General features: G+C 38.1%; 1 long non-coding RNA gene across 2 annotated transcripts in view; it reads right to left on the bottom strand.

Moving 5' to 3' along the window:
- Window positions 1-3,801: 3,801 nt before the first annotated feature.
- LOC125753235 (uncharacterized) overlaps window positions 3,802-16,129 on the bottom strand; it is a 45,868-nt gene continuing 33,540 nt past the window's right edge. Inside the window, exon 4 of one of the 2 annotated variants that reach the window (XR_007404532.1) lies at window positions 3,802-4,113. This is a non-coding gene — a long non-coding RNA (uncharacterized LOC125753235). The remainder of the gene's footprint in view (window positions 4,114-16,129) is intronic. The other variant, XR_007404531.1, reaches the window with a different exon arrangement.

The raw sequence follows: 16,129 nt of genomic DNA, 5'->3' as shown, positions 1-16,129 counted from the left end.
ATATTTTGGGCATACTGCATTAAATAAGATCTATTATTAAAATTGTCACTAGTTTCTTTTGATTTTTGATTTTTTTGATATTTTAAATGTGGTTGATAGAAATGTTAAAATTACATACTTGGCTGTCAGGAAGAAGGCTTGGCTTGGCCCAGGTTAAGATCACTTCCACACAGTCTTGGGCAGAGCTTTCCAGAGGCTTCTGCACATTCATGAGGACAGGTTATAGGCCTACAGGAAACCAGACCATGGAACCCAAGCGCCAGGGCCTTGCACCAAACTTAACTATAAACCACAAAAGGGAACATACTGTGCTGAACTCAGAAACAAGCCCAAATGGATCCAAAGGTTTTAATTTCCTCAAACACTCAGCTGAAACATGACCAAGGAATGTCTTCACATTAGAATTGAACCTACCTACATATTTCCTAAAACTAATGAACAACCATATCATACTGAGCCAACATTGATTGGATTTGGTCCTTGCTTGTAACCAAGCACAAAATATTTACCAACCCTGTGTATTTTGGCCTGTGGCACAGAGACTGCTTTTATAGCAAAATGAGTAAAGTCAGCACTCTTTTCAACTAAGCAAGCATAATTGGGTGTTCACTGTTCACAAATAGGCGGAACTGTCATATCCACATTAAGGCAACCTGAACAGATGGAGTGACTTTTTCACATGCTGTCAGACTGCAAGGTCAAAGAGCTCAGGGTTGAAGAGTATGGCTCTGGACTCAGAGGACATGTACTTGAGTTGCAGTTCTTCCTGCTGACCAGCTGTATAATCGACTGTAGGTTATGGAATACTTCCTCCTCTGTCTCCTTATCTATAAAGTAGACATGATACCATCTACTTCTGGACTTCATATAGTTATTGGGAAGATCAATGATTATATCTATCTATCTATCTATCTATCTACAGATATAGATATATAGCAGTGAGTAGTATGTACCATTATCATCATCATCACTATCCCCAATTAGACCATGAATTCCTTAAGAGCAGGGTTGTACCTTTATTCATTCATCATTCAACAACTATTCATTAAAGGATGACAGTGTTCTGGGTGCTGGGGATATAGAAGGGACAAGACTGACAAAGTCCCTAAGTTCTTAGAGTCTACTAGGAATCATACATAAACTAGTTTGCAAATAAATGCATAATTTCAGCAGGGAAGGTGCTAAGTAGTAAGACAGCAAGATAAAGGAGTGGAGAATGACACAGAGGATGGTGATAGATATTATTTCCTGCTAGATTGTCAAGGTGGCTTCTCTGAGCAGAGATTCGATTGAAGTAAGGGAGAGAGCTTGATGAGGGTCTGAAGGAAGCAGGTTTCAGGAGAAAAAAAAAGTAGCAAGTGGGCAGGGGGAAAGAGTTTTGAAGAACAGCAAAAATGAACAGAGTGGTTAAAAAATTGGGCAAGGTATGATATGATCAGATTATTGGTTTTGGCAAGATGGAAATCATTGGTGACCTTAACCAGAGCATTTTCAATAGATTTTGGAGAACAAATGTTAAAGAGAATATAGAAGGTTAGGTAGGATATAGCTACAGATATCATACCATATCTCTTTTGAAGAGCTTTGCTATAAACAAAGAAATGGGTCAACAGCTAAGATGGGAGATAATAAGGCAATTTCTATGTGGATGAGAATGATTTTTTAGAGAGGGAGAAACTGTCAATGTGGAAGAAAGGTGGGGGGGTAATTTCAAGATCTCTGTAGGAGTAAAGTTCTTAAGGAAATGAAAAAAGATAGGAACCAATGCTCCAAGGAAGGCCTGGCCCTGTAGCAGCAGACATCGTTTTTGCAGGTAACAGGACAGTGGGCAGAATATATGGGTCCGAGTGCAGGCAGCATGGTAGTTTGGTGGTGGGTAACTGGGAGAGGTCTCCTACCTTCCATTTGCTCAGGAAATAAGTGCAGAGAAGAGGAGGAGGAAGTTAGTAGGGTTACATTTGCCATCTTACCTCCTGCACCTAAAGCAGAGCCTATGCATGGGTTCTCAGAAGTCTTTGTTGACTACCCAAAGAGTTCAGCTACAGAACCTGCAGGAAGACAACATACCCACTTCCCCTCCAGTCTCATCCCCATCTCTCCCCCATCTTACTCTCTCATCGCTGATGAGCTTTGCTCATGCTGACATTTCAGTTTAGGTCAACAAGCATTAAGGGCATTCTCAGTGGTATACTTGGGCTGGGTAAGGCCATATGAAGTTGAACTGGTAAGGCTAAATTGTTCACCTTTCTGTCTAGATGTAGATTATGATCCTGAGGACAAGTGCTTTGGCAGGAGTCCCCGTGAGGGGTGCCTTGGCCACACGGAGTATCATGGAACATTACTCTTGATCTGAGTCTCTCCATCCCTAAGTTTTCCTTCCCTTATCTTCTGCAGGCATTTTAATCATCCTTCACTTGAAATGCCTTCAGGTCCCACCTCCCCAATCAGACATGATCTTTTACTGTCTTGACTTTTTAAAGGACATGTAATGGTATCTCTTCCAACAGCCCAATGCCAACTGCTTCCAAGTGCTTCCCTCAGGAGAGGTGTCACTGGTGTCAGCAACTTGACTCCAAGCCAGAACTGTGCATAAAGGAGAGTTCATAGCTCCCATTGGGCATTTCCATTGCAGCTGCCTGTGGGGAAGGGTGAACGTGGGGAGCTGAGGGAGGGGCCAGGCTAGGACTCCATCCAGAATGCTCTTGTGCTGCTCCGTGGGGCTCTGCTGAGTGCTCGAGTTTCATTTAAGTTGTTTGAATTGAGCAAAGGACCAGAACTGCTGTCCTGTGGGGAGGCCGTGGGCAAAGCAAACATGCTGTCTGGCACATTTGCTGGAGGGAGAACAAGAGTGAGGGTTGTAGGGTTGTTATGCAGGACAAACCGCCAACTCCAGCAAGTGAAACAGCAGGCCAGAGATACTGCAGAGGTCCTGAAGTACAGGGAACATCATTAAAAATGCTCTGGCTTGTATTTTGCTCAAGGCCATAGCAAATATTTGCTGTGTTTTCTTATGGGTATAATACCAAAAAAAAAAAAAATGCTTGGAAAGATCACACATACCCATACAATATCGTCCAATGGGTCTTGCCTGCCTCTGACCCCTGTGGGAAGTCCCATCCGAGGACATTAGGGCAGATTTTAATTTCTTCTACTTCTTCCCCTTTCCCTCCCCTTTCTTGTCCTCCCCAACCTGACAAAAGAAATGCCTCAGGGGAAAGTCCACTAGCTTGAAAGGTTAAGAACAAAAATATGGAAAGGATATAATATGAAAAAAGAAATTTTTCTGAGTCCAGTTCATTTTGAGATTAGAAGAAAAATAAAGATATTTGGTGTGCTGACTCTACTATCATAGATTTACTGGCATGATATCCCAGGGCTGGGGGCCAAGGGTGAGCTCATGCAGTAATTTCTTTACCTACACAAGAGTGGAGCTAAAAGCAAAATGCAGTCCAATTCATTTCACTGAATAGGCTGAGAGAGCATGAGGGGGAGCAATTTCTTCTTTAAAGCTATTACTGCTTCTCTAATTCCAACCTCTTTCCCAAACCCCCAACACATTTCAGACCAAAAAATATTTCAGATGTTGGAAATGCACTGGAATCATCCAGGAGACATGAAAATAGGTATGTAAATTATAAAATTTCACTTCTATCTTGTTCCGAAACAACATAAAAATCAAATTCTTCATCCAGATAGATAATAAAAATTACTATTGCTATAAAATGCAAATAGTCTGTGGTTCCCCAACATTTCAGTCCCACTAAACATGTGAAAAACCCCATTCAGATGTACTAATTCCCAGCCAAGTAGTGAAAGGAGTATATGATACTACCTGCTTCATGCAATTATCTCCATGTCAAAACTTGACATGCTTCTGAGATCTGAGTACCCAGAAAAATAGGAACACAAAAAATGAAAGTCACATCTTTTTTCACATTTTTTTCTCCAGGAAGTCTTTGGTTGTCCTAAAGTTTGTGACTTTGCTTGCCAAATTTCCTGCGCCCACCTTTCTGCAGCTTGAGTAAAGGTTTTTGTTTTTCTGAGACATCTCCTTCTTGCTAGTTCCCAAGGGGACTGGAAATGTTGAGAACTTGGGAATTTAAGCTCAGGTACCTAGAATATCAGAAGTATTGCATAAATATTTGTTGAGCAAATGAATGTATGTATATATGAACTGACCATCTTGGATATTTTAAGATAATGATTTCCTATAATTATATGAAGTTTGTACTCATTCTTAGATGATAGCTCAATTCTAGGCCATAAAGAGCAACCATTCCCATGGTATGGGAAGCAATGTAGAGGAAGCCCTGGCCACCCCCACAGTCTCCTTTGGTCTTCTAGAGATCTCAACACGGCTCTGAGCATTGGCCTGACTTGGGATGCTCAGTTTTCTCTTATCAGGGGAGACATCTGAGGTCTGGTGGGAATCAAACTTGAATTAAACTTTCAATAAATACTTCAGTCCAAAAGCTTGGAGCTAATTGCTTCCCTTTTTATAGTCCCAAGATCTTCCCAAGTATCCACCATAGTTTCTGTTCTATCCACCAAGGCAGAGAGATCTCAGACAGGCTGACCCAAGATTGTGACTTTCTGGAAGAGGCACAAGACCTCAGCTACCCACCTCTGTTCCCAGACCTATAAGATACTGATTCCCATCTCTGGGACATCCAGTCTCTCTGTAGAAGGACATGCAGGCTGTTTCTGCCAATTGCTTAATGGACACAGGGCTCATAGTCTCTATACTGCCCATGATGAATGAAAAAGGTCTTAGGAAGCCAGTTCGACAAGGTTATGGAATCCATCCACTGGAGGTGTGTAGAGCCTGATTCAAGATACCATTGATGCTTTACTGAAACTTGTTCTAAGCTTTGCATAACCATTGTATCTTAACCTTGGATTGCTTCAATATCTGTTTCAGGAAGGGAACATAGTTTGAATCCTAGAGAAATTGTAACTCAGCTGTCAACCATGAGTTGAAAAGGCACTGCTATGGTAGCAGGCACTGGGATTGGAATTATTAGTACTTTTCTAAGGACAAAGGAGGTAAAATGAGAGCACCTGATGATGGGAAGGTCAGGACATGATGGAATATCTGAGTTCGTAGATGACAGATATATCTTATCTATTGAACCATCTCATAAAACAGTTTTATATCTTTCTCTCACTGTCTGAGCTCTTGGGTTTCTCTCTTTCCCTCCCTTAATGATGCCTTAAGCAGATTCCAAAATTTTCCAGTTCCAAGATTGTCCTTTTGTTTTTTAACAAAAAGTCTATATATCCCAGTTTAAAATTCCCAACTCAAACTAATTTACTCACTATCTTTTCCCCACATCTCCTACATGCTTGAGTGATTGGAGAGGAAGGGAACTGTTCTTCCATAACAGTTTTCCTACTCTCACTCCCTGGGCAGTAAGGGAAAGTGCAACCCATGCCTGTGTCTTGAATACTTTTTCCTCCTTCTTTTTCCAAGGTCTAACTCTTCTGCTGCTTGAGGCTGATTGTAAGAATGGGGTAGCAGGGTCCGAGGTGGTGGCCTCCTGTCTGGTGGATGTTGCTGATTCTTTGGCTAACACTGATTGCGCAGCTAGCCTCCTTTGTTCTCTGGAGGGACACATTAATGATCTCCTCAGAGGATGTGTCTGGATCTCCCTAAAGCAGTTCAGGTCTAGACTCAACTCCGATCAAGAAAGAGTCATATGGAGACAGAAACTAGCTCCAGACATGTTCCCAGTGTTGGAGATGTGGAGTGTACTAGCTAAGGCAACCAGCACTTGAGTCAGAGACTGAGGCCAATTCCAGCCACAATATTCACTTAATGATTCTGAGCCTCAGTTTTTCTATCTACACATCAGGGATAATGATACTTATCCCATAGAGTAATAGTAAAACCAATGTTCAAATCCCAGATACAAAAAAAAACAAAAACAAAAACAAATCCCAGATACACTAGTTAGTTCCTACATGTGTGATATTAGATAAACCTTACTTCTGAGACTCAGTTAATTTTTCTGTAACTTGAAAATAATATTTTTAACTCACTCATGTGGTAGAATTAAATGAGTAATGATATATACTGTATCTAGAACAGTATAAGTATAAGGGACAAAGGAAGCACTCAAAATATGTCAGTTATTGTTATTCTTCTGCAAGGAAAGTACTCAGCTCAAAGTCTGGTACCTGACAGGTAGAGTTAGCAAGCTGAAGAGAGAATATCAAGTACTGGACCTCTGCTCTAAAGTTGGTATTGATAAGAGATTTTCCACCTTCTACACTGCTTGGTTTTAGACATGTCCTTAGCCTTTGGCAGTGCTCTTTTCACCATGTTTTTGCCTCTTTGGATGTGTCAGCTTCTTGTGGTCTGCCTGTGAACCCAGGAGCCTGCACAAACCTAGGCAGTGTTATTTTTGCCTTGGAAACCAACATCATCCACCTCCAGCTGGGCTATCTTCCCTCAGAAGCAGGCCACTGTTTACCCAGAGGATAGATCTCTGAGCAAAGCTGTTTATCCCATAGTCAGACTCCAAAGGCTTCCATTCAGCAGATTTCCTCACTGTCTGAGAGCTTAGGCCCAGTCAGTCATCGGTATTTTTGCATCCCCCAACCCCCATGTGGGATCAGATACAAATCTGAGGTAACTGATTTGTCAGCAACCAGCCTTGTACTTTGAGTTGTTTTTCCAGTGTGGATATGAATTAATACTTCCTCACCCACGCTCTCCCATTTAGACTCCCCTGTGACCAAGAGGTATAATAACCTCTTCGTGGTATGAACCCTGCCTACCTGTTCTGTCTTATCTCCCCTGAGTCTCAGTCAAAACAAATTATAGATACTAGAGACACTATATTCACCACACTTCCAAGCCTTCACAAATGCTTATCCTCCCTCTGCTGGAAACCTCCTTCCCTGTCATACTTTCAGCTCTGATAAACTTGTACTCACCTTTCAAAATTTATTCAATCATCAAGCATCACTCTCCATGCGATCTAGATAGCTCTTTACCAATTGAGTAAGGAATACCCAACTTTGGATTTTTCCCACACCCTGTGGCTTATATCTACTACTAAATCATTTTTAACTTATATTATGTCTTTGCTACAAAACAATTAATTCCTTAGAGGCAGATATTTCATGTTGTGTAACTCTGTGTCCATTGTATAGAATCCATAGCAAATATACTTATATAGAGTTGTTACTAAGCAAATAATAAACTCTTCGAGACTGCTGCCTACAGTAATTTTGTTTACTAATAATTTTGTTCAAAGAGCAAAACATAAATAAAAGTAAAAAGGAAACTATCTATTGTGGAACTCGTTAAGGTATCCTGGACACTCAGAGGAAACAGACTGAACTCTCCAGCCATAGAGAAAGTTCTGTGAAGGGATACAAATCTAGAAAGAAATCCTTATCTTAAACAATAAAAACTCCTTCCAGCAGATGCCATCTTGATCATTATCACCATCTAGAATGTTGGAAGAGGTTAAAATGATCAATATGCAACAGTCTTTTTTCACACTATACTCGGGTCAAATTGGTAAATTTATATTAGGAAAATAATAAAAAACTATAGCTGCTCAGATATATCCAGGCAGTATCAAATGTATTTTTGGATGGGTGGGTACTAATGCTTTTTATTTTCTACCCAGACACCCTACAAGGAATGTCCCTGTGTACTCATGTTCCTGATTTACAAAAGCCTTGCAGTAAGGTGTCTTCCTCCACCCCACACCTATCTAAATGCATACATTTAGTTCTGCTACTGTTGGGCTGTGCTCTGACACAAAATTCAAACTCCTTCTTTCAACTGCAACAAAAATAACTTCAGAAGAAAGGGACCTTTCATATACAATGCTGTGAAGTAGGTCATGATCTCTAATTCTAGAGACCTGGAAACTGAGGTTCACAGAAGTAGCATACTTGTTCAAGTTTAAACAATCAATTAACAGAAAGTTAATATTGAATAGAATAGTAAGTGCTCGCTTCGACAGCACATATACTGGATAGAATAGTAATTATGAGGACAGATTTGGAAATTGGATAATCCTGGGCTCTAATTTCTACTTTTCTAACTAGCTACATGACCTTGGATACATTAATTTGCCTTTCTGATCTTTAGTTTCCTTAATTATAATAGGAATAATAATTCCCATTTAAGTAAAATTAATTACTTGTTTATGTAAAGCATCTAACCAAATTATTAAAGAAGTTCTTGGAAAGAGCTACTGTAAATCTTAAATTAGCTCAAGGATTTAAAGGAAAACATGAACATAATGAATAAAGAAATAATAGATATTAAGCAAATGCAAATGAAATGTCCAGAAATGAAGCATACAATATGTGAAATGAAATACACACTGAATGATGGTATTAACAGCAGTTTATAAACTGAAGAAGAAAAGCATAGTAAACTTAATAACAAAGCTATAAAAACTAAACTACATGAAACACAGAGAGAAATATAAACTAAATTAACAAATCCTCAGTAAGCTGGGGAACTTAAGCAATCACACAGTACAATACATATAACTGTGGTTCCAGAAAAGGAGAAATACTTGAAGAAATAACTCAAGGCTTTCCCACTAAGATCCCTGGGTGGCTCAGTGGTTCAGCACCTGCCTTTGGCCCAGGGCATGATCCTGGAGTCCCAGGATTGAGTCCCACGCCGGGTTCCCAGCATAGAGCCTGCTTCTCCCTCTGCCTGTGTCTCTGCCCCCCGGCCCCCTCTCTCTGTCTATCATGAATGAGTAAATAAAATCTTAAAAAAAAAAGATTAGGTACAATGCAGATACATTCTTTCACCATTTCTTTACAACGCCATACTGGAAGTAAATATACATACAAGTATATTATACTTACTTATGCAAGTAAGTCATACAACACCATGTTGGAAGTATGTGTGTGTGTGTGTAGAGAGAGAGAGAGAGAGGCATAGACTTTACACACTTCACAAAAATTAACTTAAAATGAATTAAAAAACACAAAAATGCAAACTATAAAACTCCTAGAAGATAACATAAGAGAAAATCTAGGTGGCTCTGGGTGTGGTGACTCTTTAGATACAATACTAAAGGCACCAGCCATAAATGAAATAACTGACAAGTTGTATTTTATTAAAATTAAAAACTTCTGATCTGCAAAAGACAATGTCAAGAGAATGAAAAGAGTAGCCACAGATTAGGGGGAAATATATGCAAAAGATACATCTGATAAAAGACTGTAATCCAAAATATACAAAGCACTCTTAAAACTCAACAATAAGGAAACAAACAACTCAATTTTAAAAATGGGCCAAAGACTTTAAAAGACACCCCAACAAAGAAAATAGACAGAAGGTAAATAAGCATATGAAAAGATGCTCAACATCATGCATCACTAGGGAAATGGAAATTAAAGCAATAATGAAACACCATTAGATACCTATTAGAAAGACCAAAAACCAGAACAGTGATAACACCAAATACAAGGATGTTGAGCAAGAAGAACTCTCATACATTGCTGGTGGGCATGCAAATGGTGCAGCCACTTTGGAAGATAGTTTGGAAGTTTTTTACAAAATCAAATACACCCTTACCATACAATCCAGCAATTGCACTATTTGATATTTATCCAATGATGTTGAAAACTTACATCCATACAAAACCTGCACCTGCAGGTTTATAACAGCTTTATTTATAACTGCCAAACTTGGAAGCAACCAAGATGTCCTTCAATAGGTGAATGAATAAGTAAACTGTGGTACATCCAGACAACAGAATATTATTCAGTGCCAAAAAGAAATGATCCATCAAGGCATAAAAAGACATGGAAGTAACTTAAATGTATATGGCTAAGTGAAAGAAGACAATCTGAAAAGGCTACATACTGTATGATTCCAACTAGATGACATCCTGGAAAAGGTAAAACTAGGGAGACAGTAAGAAGATCTGATTTGAGAGGGAAGGTATGAATAGGCAAAGCACATAGGATTTTTAGAGCCATAAAAATACTCTGTATGATACCACATGGTGGCTATATGTCATTATACATTTGTCCAAACCCACAAAATGTACAACACCAAGAGTGAACTGTAATGGAAACTATGGATTTCCAGTGATTAGGAAGTATCAATGTAGGCTTATTACTTGTAACAAAAGTACCACTGTGGTGTGTATGTTGATAATGGGAAAAGCTGTGCATGTGTACGGGCAGGAAGTATATGAGGAAGCTCTGTAACTTCCCCTCAATTTTGCTGTGAACCTGAAGTTGCTCAAAAATAGTCTTAATTTTTTAAAAGAGACTGTTTTCCTCTTAATTTCTTTAAGATAGATAGAACTGAAGCAAAAAGTATAACATTGTCTAATGGGATGTTTGATTTATGTAGAGGTAGTACATGGGACATCTGTAACATGAAGGCAAGCGAGGGGATATAAAGGAACATATATGATTGCCAAGTTTCTATAGTTAATGTGATGTAATGTAATATTAACTCTAAGCAGATGTGGAAGTCTAGGTATGGATATTGTAATCCCTAGAGTAACCACTAAAAATTTACACACACAAAAACATCCTAAAAGTCGAGATATAAATTAATAAGGAATACTAAAAAATTTAAATAATCCAAGAGAAGGAAGAAAACAGGGAATAAAGGAACAAACAATGAGGTGACAAATAAAGATAAAGGATAAAAGGATAGACCTAAATCTAACCACATAAAAACATATTAAATATTAATGATAGAGCCCATAAAGAAGTGAGACTCACTATATGCTTCCCACAATAGACATATTTTTAATATGAAGATATAGATAAATGGAAAGTAAGTGGATAAAAATGTGTATTATGTGACCCACAAACCTACCAAGCTTGGAGTGACTGTATTAATATCATATACAACAGAGTTTAAGGCAAAGAGTATTACTAAAAATAGAGGTTTCACAATTATAAAAGGGACTATTCCTGAGGATTACATAAAAGGCATAAAATTATGCACCTAATAGTGTAGCCTCAAAATACATGAAGCAATAATTGACAGAATTTGAGGGAGATATAGACTAACATACAATTATAGTAAGATATTGTTAACATCACTGTCACAGACGTTTTTATATTAACTAGACAAAATAATCTGTAATGATCAAGAAGATTTGAACATCACTGTGAACTAATCAATATTTACAGAACACTACATCCAGCAACAGCTGAATATACATACTTTTGGGGAGTACATGGTATACTCACCAAGATAGGTCTTATGTTAAGCCATGAAACAAGCCTCAATAAATTTAAAAAGATTTGGGGCACCTGGGTGGCTTAGTCAGTTAAGAGTCTGACTCTCGGTTTTGGTTCAGGTCATGATCTCTGGGTCATGAGATTGAGCCCTATGGCAGGCTCCACACTTAGCAGGGAGTCTGCTTGAGACTCTCTCTCTTCCTTTCTCTCTCTCTTTGTCCCTCCCCCTGCTTGCTCTCTTTCTTCTTTTTTTTCCTCTCTCTTTCAAATAAATAAATAAAATTTTAAAAATAAAATAAAATAAATTTAAAAGGATCAAAATAAAAAAGTATGTTTTCTACCTATGTATGAGAGTTCTCCAGAGAAACAGAACCAATAGGATATGTATGTACGAATACATATATATGAACATACACACATATATATTTATGTACATATATATAACATATTTATACATAAAAAGAGAGAGTGGCTTATTTTAAGGAATTGACTCATACAATTATGGGGCCTGGTAAATCCAAAAGCTACAGGGAAGACCAGCAGACTGGAGACCAGGGAAGAGTTATGTTTCAGTCTCAAATCTGAAGGCCACTTGGACACAGAATCCTTATTTAGAGAACCTCTCAGTCTTTTCTCTTAAGGCTTTTAACTGATAAGATGAGATCCACCCATATTATGAGGGTAATCTGCTTCACTCAAAATTAAATTATTTAAATATTAATCACAGCTAAAAAAAAATACCTATACAGCAATGTCTAGATGTCTAGACTGACGTTTGATCAAAAACTAGGTCCTGTGGCATAGACAAATTGACACATCAAATTAGCTACCACAATCGACAACAGAATTAAATGGGAAAGCAGTAGCAATGTGACATTCAGGAAACCCCAAATATCTGGAAATCAAACAACACAATACTAAATAATTCATGGTGCAAAGACAAAATCACAAGGGAAATTAGAAAATATTTTTAAGTGAATGGCAATAATAATAAAACATTTCAAAATTTATGGGACTCAGTTAAAACACTGTGTAAGATAAAATTTACAGCTTTACATGCTTACATTAAAAAACTAGAATAAATGAACTAGGTTTCCATCTTAGGAAACTAGAAAACAAAGAGCAAAATAAAAGGAAAGAAAGAATAAGAGTAGATATCAATGAAATAGCAAACATTACAGAAAACTAACAAAATCAAAGCTATTCTCTCAAAATATCAGTAAAATTTTCATACATTTAGCTAGACAATGCAGGAAGAAAGAAAACAAGAGGGAAAGAGAGAAAGAAGGGAAGGAAGGAAGAAAGGGAAAAAAGAAGGAAGGAAGGAAACAGAGAGGGAGGGAGAGAAGGTAGGAGGGCAGGAGGAAAAGAAAGAAAAAGGAAGAGGACACAAATTACCAATAACAGAAATCAGAATGGGATTATCACCACAGGTGCTATAGACATTACAAGGATAATAAGAGAATACATCAAAATAAATGGAGAGATAAACCAGATAATAGATTAGAAGACACAAATTATTAAAATGTAAATTCTTACATCATGATATGTAAGTTCAGGCCAATCAATCAAAATACTGATTTTGATTTGATCTCAATTAAAATATTTCAGCAAGGATTTGTTGTAAAAGTTTGCATGTTGATCTAAAATTTATGTGGAAAAGCAAAAGATCTAGAATAACAAAAGCAATTTTTAAAAAGGGAACAAAATTGGAGGACTTAGCCAACCTGATTTCAAGAGTTACTATAAAGCTCTAACAATCAAGATAGTTTGGTATTGGTGTAAGGATAGACCTATTGATTAATGGAATGGAATAGAGAATCCAGAAGGAGATCTACACATATATTAGCAATTGATTTTTTCTTTTTTCCTTGGCAATTGATTTTCAATAGAAATGTCAAGCAATTTGAGCATAGTCATGATGAAGAAAAATCAATTGCATTTGTATATCCTAGCAAAAAAAAGTATTTGGCAATTGAAATAAAAACTATTATTTTAATAGCACCCCACACATGAGAAATTTTATAGATAATTAACAAAATATGAAGGGTGAGTATACCAAAATTACAAAATATTACTAACAAAAATTTTGGTCAATAGATTGTCAACAAAGCTGCTAACATAATTCAATAGGAAAAGGCCAATATTTGTAATAAATGGTGCTAGAAAAACTGGATATCCATATAGAAAGGAAATACTATAACTATTTCCTCACATCATTTACAAAATTAACTTAAAATGAAATATAGACTAACCATAAGAGCAAAAACTATAAAACTCCCAGAAGAAAAATAAAAGAAAATCTTTGTGACCTTGGGTCAGACAAAAATTTCTTAGCCAGGACACACAAAATAAGGCATGAGTAATAAAAGAAAAAAATGGTATGAATTGCCCTTCAACAATATTTAAATTTTGCCTTTGATAGATGCTAAAGAGACTTGAGGGAAAAAACTGCAAATAATATGTCTGATAAATCAACTATATTCTGAATAATTTTTTAAAAGCCCTCTACAACTCAAAGAAGACAACCTGATTTTTTTTTGGCAACCTAATTTTAAAAGGGGCAAAAGATTTGAATAGACAACTCACCAAAAACAATATATACATATATATGAATAACAAATCGGCACAATAAAACATGCTCAATATAACTAAGGTAATGCCTTATCAACAATCCTGGCTCAGCCTTTCATTTCTCATGTGAACTTGGATAGATTTACCTCCTTTTCCTCAACTTTCCTCATTGATAAAAAATATCACTAATAATAGAACCTAACTTCACAGAACTAAGTTGTTTGAATGATATGAACTGCTAAGAAAAATAAGAAAAATGCCTGTCACACACTAAGTGTGCAGTAAGTACTAGTTTTAGCTATAATTATTTCAGACCTCTTTCCCTGGAAATTTCTGGGAGAATTTCTGACCATAGTGTTTTTTCTACGGCCACACATATTCATGCTTCTTAACCTTCTCTCCGGGGAAAGAGGAAGGCGATGAGTTGGGGAGGATTTGGCCAGTTGAATTTTGACATGCTCTTTTGAGCATTAAATGAAATACTCCTTGTAAAGCACTTAGCTACGTGCTTGGCACACTGGCCATACTCAATAAAGGTTAATTAGTGTATCCTTTTTACTTCTAGATGCCTAGAACAGAGCAGGGTTTATAGATTATACTGTAAAGCTACTGCTTAATACATATATGGGTATTTAGGCTTAAACTTCTATGCATGGGAGTTTGTATCTCTGGTCCCTTTGCTATAGAATCATAAGTTCCCCCGGGATCCCTGGGTGGCTCAGCGGTTTCGCACCTGCCTTTGGCCCAGGGCGCGATCCTGGAGTCCCGGGATCGAGTCCCGCGTCAGGCTCCCAACATGGAGCCTGCTTCTCCCTCCTCCTGTGTCTCTGCCTCTCTCTCTCTCTCTCTCTCTCTCTCTCTCATAAGTAAATAAAAATAAATAAATGAATCTAAAATAAAAAAGAATCATAAGACCCCAATTCACTAGATGTTAAAGAAATATTCTTGGTTTCCTCTAAAAAGGAGAAAGAAGAAAAGAATATTAGCTGATTGCAGCTCTTTGGTTACAATTTTTCCGCAGGAGCTGAGGTTAGGGATTTAATGAGAGTAACATTAAATGTTTTAAGCATTCTTAGAAAACCACAATTACATTGATTATGCACTGTCAGTGGAACATTCGCTGGAAGCTGTGCCCCTCTGAGGCACTGAGTGGGGATGAGTTTTCTCTAGTCTGTCCAAAAGTTCTCATCGGGTTTCTCCTGCCAGCAACTGGCATTTGAAAAAGCAAAGCCCCCGGGTGAGGGGTGCTGTCTATGCCTACAGAACAGAGCGAAGCTAAGAGGCCCATAAGGGGATTAAACCTATGACCCGCTCCTCATTAGCACAGTGTTCTAGCCGACGAGGAAATAATGCAGACTCCTTGAGTGTTAGCAAATACTGACCTACTTAGATATGAGGGATAAAAGCACACATTTTCCCTGCAACATCAGCACAATCTGTCTCTGGAAATTGAAAGGACAGAGAAAGCCCTTTTATAGGGAATTTCTGGGTCGATAACTCTCATCTCATGCTCCTACAGTAATTACTGAATTATGTTCCCCAATTATTCTTCCATCCAATGACTGCTTCTCTGCCTCCCTACCCATGTTCCAACAAGTATTCGACAACATGTCAGGCCACTAGAGGCTCCTGCTACATCCGTTGTCTCCATACCACTACATCTCTCTGTCTAGAACACTTCCATCACACCCCTCTCCACCTTCACCAGCCCGTTCCCTTCCACGTATCCTGCCTGTATCAGCAAGCTGTCCTGGACGCCTTCATGGATTCGGTACACTGCCCTGTGTACACCTCTGCACACTACACTCCCCCATCACACTTACCACATTGTATGGCCTGTGCACTCTCTTCCCAGCCCCAGGGCTGGAGGCATCATAGATGCAGGGGCTGTGTCTTATACAGAGCTGAATTCTATCAACTAGGCCTGGTTTAAAGTAGAAATTCAGTAGGCAATTTTTTTAATGAATGAATGATTGAGGGGAATTCCAGTATCTCTCTTATATATATTTAATACCCTAAATTATGCTAAATAATATTCAAGAGCCCTTAGATAATACTTATATCTAACGATTCTTAAAGGTACTTCTTGGGCAGCCCGGGTGGCTCAGCAGTTTAGCATCGCCTTCAGCCCAGGGTGTGATCCTGGAGACCCGGGATCGAGTCCCACATTGGGCTCCCTGCATGGAGCCTGCTTCTCCCTCTACCTGTGTCTCTGCCTCTCTCTCTCTCTCTCTTTCTCTCTCTCTCTCTCTGTGTGTCTCATGAATAAATAATAAAATCTTTTTTAAAATTTTTAAAAATAAAGGTACTTCTCAAGTCTTAGTTTTGCTGAAGTAGGATAACAAAG

The sequence above is a fragment of the Canis lupus genome, chromosome 21 (genome assembly GCF_003254725.2).
Source record: "Canis lupus dingo isolate Sandy chromosome 21, ASM325472v2, whole genome shotgun sequence".
In the NCBI taxonomy this organism is placed as follows: domain Eukaryota; kingdom Metazoa; phylum Chordata; class Mammalia; order Carnivora; family Canidae; genus Canis; species Canis lupus.
This window is presented reverse-complemented; position numbering and strand designations above follow the sequence as displayed.